General features: G+C 48.1%; 1 long non-coding RNA gene across 1 annotated transcript; it reads left to right on the top strand.

Annotated features, from left to right (window-relative positions):
• The first annotated feature begins 6 nt into the window (after positions 1 to 6).
• On the top strand, positions 7 to 5,037 carry LOC118645894. The gene is made up of 2 exons (XR_004963537.1): positions 7 to 147; positions 2,081 to 5,037. It is a non-coding gene; the product is annotated as an uncharacterized LOC118645894 (long non-coding RNA).
• The last annotated feature ends 1,329 nt before the right edge of the window (positions 5,038 to 6,366 follow it).

Below are 6,366 nucleotides of genomic sequence, written 5' to 3'. Positions count from 1 at the left end.
GAAAGATATTGGACGGAAATTATATATCCTTGGCGCCGCCAGTGTATGAGTTGTTATCGCCCTGGAAGATTTTCAAGTCACCTTAAAAATGTTGGATTTCAAACTTTCCGAAGTTATTTAACTGAAGACGAAGGATTCCAGACCGTGGTAGAATACTTTTTATGCAACAAAGAACTCACGTGGGTGCGACCGGCCAAAGATTGTGTGGAAGAATTTATTTTATCAAAAGATAAAATTGTTGAGGAGATAGAGGATTTGAAAAGCATCGAAATATTTGGACCGATTTTATAGTTATGAGTAGACTGCAAGTTAGCGCAATAAAAAAAATAAATTAAAAAATTTTAAATTATAAGTTTTTGTTGTTGATTAATTACATCTTTAATATAAAATTTGTTGTTGATTAAATACATCTTTAACATAAAATATACATGTTACTACCTTATAACATCTATGGCCATTCTATTCTTGTCTTATTTAAAATACGTAACTCTATTTTGTTCGCATATAGCAATATATATAAATATATATATATATAAGCAATATATATAAATATATATATATAGCAATATATATATATATATATATATACAGGGTGTTACAAAAGTATCGGATTTGCTTAGCACCATGCAATAGAGAATGAAAATCTAAGAAGAAATGTCTAATACTATTTTTCGATACGGTAAATAGTTTCGCCTTAATTTATCATTGTAATAAGTCAATAAGCGCAGAGGTACAAGAGAAAGTCAGTGACGGAGAATGCGTAAAGTTGACTCCTTGATATTAAAAATTGAAAAATGCTTCTAATGCTAATAATTATCGATAAATATTAGCATTCAAAGCTGTAAGCTGCGAATAAAAAATTTCTTTAGCTGAAGATACAAATTCGAAAATTTTCTAAGTCCCATCAAAATGGCAATATTTCTTGGTAACCGACAGTTCTATTGAAAATTTTGGTAGCCTTCTAAAGAATTTTATCGATAATTATTAGCATTAGAAGCACTTTTACATTTTTAATAACAAGGAGTCAACTTCACGCATTCTCCGTCACTGACTTTCTCTTGTACCTCCGCGTTTATTGACTTATTACAATGATGAATTAAGGCAAAATCATTTACCGCATCGAAAAATAGTATTAGACATTTCTTCTTAGATTTTCATTCTCTATCGCATGGTGTTAAGCAAATCCGATGCTTTTGTAACACCCTGTATATGTATATATATTGTGACGATAGGGTATCGGTCTCGTGGCCGCTTCTAATTCGCGCCTCCCGTCACCGCCGTTCGCGCGATGCCCTACGGCCCTGTAGTCATCCCCTTCACCTGTCGCGGCGCGTGAAGTAGGGAGATCCGAGCGGTATTTAAACCGGCCGTTTACCCGTGACGGGGCCCATTTACGTCGGGCGTTCTCGACGACGGCTTCGGCCACCGAGAGACGGGGCGTTTCTTATCTCCGTCGGGAGTACCCGACCTAGGTCCAGTGATCGCAGATTGCGGCCCCGGTAGCATACAGTCGCATGAGGATGAAGACTAAGGGCAAGGATCAATCATATTAAAGAATAAATGAATGCTCAGTATATGATTGGTTCTTGCTCTTAGTTCTTTATCCTCTCCCCATATACCATATGTTACCGGGGCCGAAATCTGCGGTTGCTACCTAGGTCCGCTAGTGCGGACAACCACCGAGATGGGCGTGCTCATCCCCTGTAGTGTCGCGTCGACCGCGTACGTTTCTCACCGCTCGACCGTGACCGTGGGACATCCACCGGGATGTTTTCCGTACCCTTGCGACCCGTCCTTGACGCGTCGTATCCGCTTTATTGCGTCCAGACCAGAACCAGTATTTTCTGTACAGACCAGACCGCGACGCGTCTTTCTCGAACCGTTGCGACCAGACCGAAACGCGTAAATTGCGTTTACTAGATATAAATTCCCGCTGTGGAATTCCGATCCGTGTCTATCCGGAGCTTGATGTGTAATTCCGCCTCCGACCCCACGGATACCGCTAGATTAAGAAACTTCGATTGATTCGTAACCCGTGATTACCGTGTACATTAATATTCCTGTTTCCGTTTTGTTCCAGAAATAATAAAACCGTTCCGCTCCTGCCTGGATCTCGTCCATATTCTGTTTCCTTTCGGATCCGTTCTTAGTTAAGCGAGCGAGACACTACGCTACCACTTGACTCGATATTATACCGAAGCAACTACCGTTTATTATTTTCGGAAATTAGTTTTTGTACCGAAATCAAGCAGCCGCGTGCGAATTATTTTGTATCAACCTCTCGCGCCAGCGAGTAACTAATCTAAGGCAAATTGTAAATCTGTTGTCTATCTAATATTTTTGTTATTTCATAATAAAGTTATATCGTATTTTTAAAATCGGTATTTCACAAACTTTCTCGAACCTGACAATCCGGCGAGCAAATCCGGTATACGCGAGAAAGTCCAACCGTTACAATATATATATACATACATATACAGACAGGCATAAATCACATAAAAATCATAAAAACTTTATTTAAAAACATTTTTCTATATATTTTGTTTCAACGATTAGCAACAATCTTTTATAGTTTCGATATTTGCCTGGAAAAGAAAAAACCGATTTTTTTCGAAAGGGTGTTTCACCCACTCAAAGTAGAAGTTAGCAGAAATGAAAAATAGTTCCCTATTAGGAACGAACTATTCTACTTACATATAATTTTTCAGAATTTTCTGAATTTCCGAGTTGGCTAACTTTCCTTATTAGGAAAAACAGAACTTTCCAAGGTGTGCGACTACAAGTGGCTGTACAAAAAACCGATCATCGCCATACTCCACGAAGTTATCTTTTGCCAGCAAGAATTTCACGATCGCCATTAAAGTCAATAAAACTGTTCGCACCTCATCGGGTAACAAACAATTTCTTGTTACTATTGAACTAAGAAGACCTAAATCAACTGTTTTTATATTGAAACAAACTTGTCCGCTTTCACTATTTCATCCAAACATCGACTCCTTGTTTCATGGCACTCAGTGTTCCAGAACACATACCAACTCCGATTTACATCGGAGTTGGTATGTGTTTATATATTGATTGACAGTAAGATTGACATATCGTAACAGTGCGGACGATTGAACAACTACCGTTCGATGTTCTAACAATATTAATTTTGCAAATTTCTGAGCCGAACTTAAAGGATGACTTTGAACACATGCACGTATCGCGATAAATCATGAATCACTCGTCGTTCCATGTAAATAAAGCAGATTGTGTTTGCAGTCGATTCATATTTTTGCATACTTCATGAAGCTTACGACTGTCTAGTTTTTATCTCTTTGCAATTTCCTGCTTTAGTCTAAGTTGACGGAAAAATCGCAGAAATTTACAAATTTTTTGCGTTTTTTCCCTTTTATTTTTTATTCTTATTTATTACGTTCAATTAAGTTTATATTTCTTTATGTCTATTTTCAAATCTTTTGTAAATATATTTTTTAGCGTCTAACAACTTATTAAGCAAATGTCGATAGTGACAGCTAGTTTCGTTGAAAAGAACCGCCATTACCACCTTAGTGCGCCTTTGGATAAACAATCCATCGTAATGAACTGTATATGAGATAAAACACCTTGTATATACTGTGACGTGGTAGCTCAGCTGCCACGAGTAGCAGCGTTCCTCCCCCGTCACAGGCTGCGATTTCGCGCCGTACGGGGAAAATAGGCGAGAGGCGAGAGGGGATCTCCATGGGGAACCGCGACAGACCTAGCGAGCGTAGCATTAATTTCTTATATTTTTGATTTCTTTGCGCGGCGGCCGTCTTCCGATGGAATGCGACGAGAGAGAGAGCGAGAGAGAGGAGGAGAGAGAGCGACGACGATGCGGGGAAGGAGGAAGGACGCCACCGGTGCCCGGGAGAGATGAGCACGCGGCCCGCACGGGGATTCGGCGTGGCCCTGGGAGGGCCACGGCCGGAGCCTAAAGCGGCGGTGCCCGCCGACACCACAACGGAACGTCCCGGAGGGCTGTGGAGGAGCCCGGATGGGACCAAACGCGTCGAGGGAGGCGTCGAGTCCTCTCACGAGGAACGGAGGTCTCCGCGTGCGCTGCCCCGGCTCGGGAAATGGCCCAGCGGGAGAAAGAATATTTTGCGGGGGCCTGCGAGGCCCCCGGAAGGATTACGGCGCGCACGTCCCTGCGTACGCAGGACTGCGTGCTTTGCAGCAATTGGGTCGCGGCGCGGAAACAATGCGCATGACTGGACGGGGGGGTCGCGGCGTCGATCCGGGATCGACCGCGATCCACCCCGCTTTTGCGTGCGAGCGGTCTGAGAAGGAAGGTCGCGTGTCGTGCCCCGGAGGGCGAGTTATCGGTGTGGCGAGCGAGAGGCCATCGCGAGAGCCGAGGACGAGCCGAGCGACGAGGGAGGACGCCTTGGACCTTATCGGTGAGGTGGTCTGCCGAGATAAGTGATTGTGAGCGGTTGTCGGCCGGCGAGGGGTCCCCTGGCCCGTTCTGCATCCGTTTTGGTGTTGGTGCGTGAGTCGCGCGGGCCGCAGGGCGGCCGTCCGTTCGCGTAAGTAATTGGGAGATATATCGGATGCAAGCGGGCGGGACGCCGAAGCGCCGAGCCACGGGGAGGACGATTGTAAGGACGCGTGGGTTCCGTCGGAGATTCCCCTCGACCGCGTACGCCGCAGAGCCCTCGCGCGAGCGAGTATCGCGTCGCGAGTAGCGGGTGGACGGGACTTCCGGTTTCGCGACGGTGTGTAGTGCGGTAGCGGCCGGCGATTATTGTGTGACCCCCGCGAGACACGCGGTCGCGTTCTCTAGTTGCCGGGAGTGTCGGCACGTTCGAACGTCCGAAATTCATGTGCGCGGAAGATCCCATCGTCTGTCCTTGTCGGCCGCGTGCCTACCGCGAGAGCTTCCCGCGTATCGTTAGCGTCTCTGTTTGGTTTGATTCGCGCCGGGGCGCCGCCTTGTCGGAACGCCGCATGCCGCGTCCCGCGATATTATTGTTCTGTCTGACTATTAATCTCAATAAAGTTCGTTACTTGTTACGTTCGGAGTCTATTTTTCTAGTGTGTCGTCCACCACTTCGTGTTACCGCATTCGCCTGCTCCCTTACGATTCACCCCGCCCCTCTACCGTTAGGCAGAGCTGGTCGAGATTGTCGCGCGAGGATCGAGGACACCTTGGCGTAACGATTTTCGCGAATTGACGCGTCGTCGAGCGCGTCTGGCGCCCAACAATTTTTCGTGATAACGCGTGGCCGAGATTCGAGCGCGACAAGCACGGCATCGGGGGTACCGGTTACCCTATCGGTCTCGCTGCTTTTTGCTCGCGGCTTTCCCGGTCAGGAAAAGTCGTGACAAAAATTTGGCGCCCAACGTGGGGCCAAATTTTTGTCACGACTTTTCCTGACCGGGAAAGCCGCGAGCAAAAAGCAGCGAGACCGATAGGGTAACCGGTACCCCCGATGCCGTGCTTGTCGCGCTCGAATCTCGGCCACGCGTTATCACGAAAAATTGTTGGGCGCCAGACGCGCTCGACGACGGTTGTCTACAGACGGATCAGACTCCGTATTAGCGCTCCGATTACTGCGCCAGGGACAGGCCGCGTTTACGTGCGAGTCTGCGGAAGGGGCCGAGAGCCGTAGGATGTCGGACTCGGACCATCTAGCCCTACCCGAGGGGGAGGGGGACCGACCGGATAGCCCATATGAGGTTGCGAGGGGGCCGATCGGCCACGTTCACGCGAGGCCTTCGAGAGAAAGCGGGGGTCACTACCCCCGGGAGTGGGGGGGCGGCTCCATGGGTAACGCATACAATATTATGCGAAAATGGAACTTGAAGTTTTCGGGAACGCGCGGAGAGGACGCCGAGACGTTCTTGATACGGATCGAGGAGGGCCGCGAGTTCATTCCGTTGGACGATGCGGATATTTTGCGTTGTCTGCCGTTCTTTTTGTCGGGGATCGCGCTGCACTGGTTCCGGGGTAAGAAGGCGCGCTTGACGACCTGGGCGGCGTTTAAGGCCGCGTGGCGGGTGCGCTTTGGAGACCCGGACTTCCAATTCGCGCTACGGGACGAGATAATGCACCGTACCCAGGGGGAGCGGGAGTCCGTCGTCGACTATTTGACGTGTTTGGGCACAATGTTTGACCGTTTAACGCCGCCGTGGGGCGAAGCAGAGAAGATCGGGTACGCGCACCGCCACATGCTACCGCGCCTGCAAGCGATGGTGCCGCGGGAAGCGGTGACGGATTTAGACGCATTAGAATTGCTAGCGGCGCGCGCGGAGAGCTGTCACCGCGCCGCGCAAAGTTACCGGGCCCCACCACCCCCGGAGAGGTCATTATTTCCGGATCTCGCGTATCGGCCGCCG

Source organism: Monomorium pharaonis, chromosome 5 (assembly GCF_013373865.1).
Source record: "Monomorium pharaonis isolate MP-MQ-018 chromosome 5, ASM1337386v2, whole genome shotgun sequence".
NCBI classification, from domain to species: domain Eukaryota; kingdom Metazoa; phylum Arthropoda; class Insecta; order Hymenoptera; family Formicidae; genus Monomorium; species Monomorium pharaonis.
This window is presented reverse-complemented; position numbering and strand designations above follow the sequence as displayed.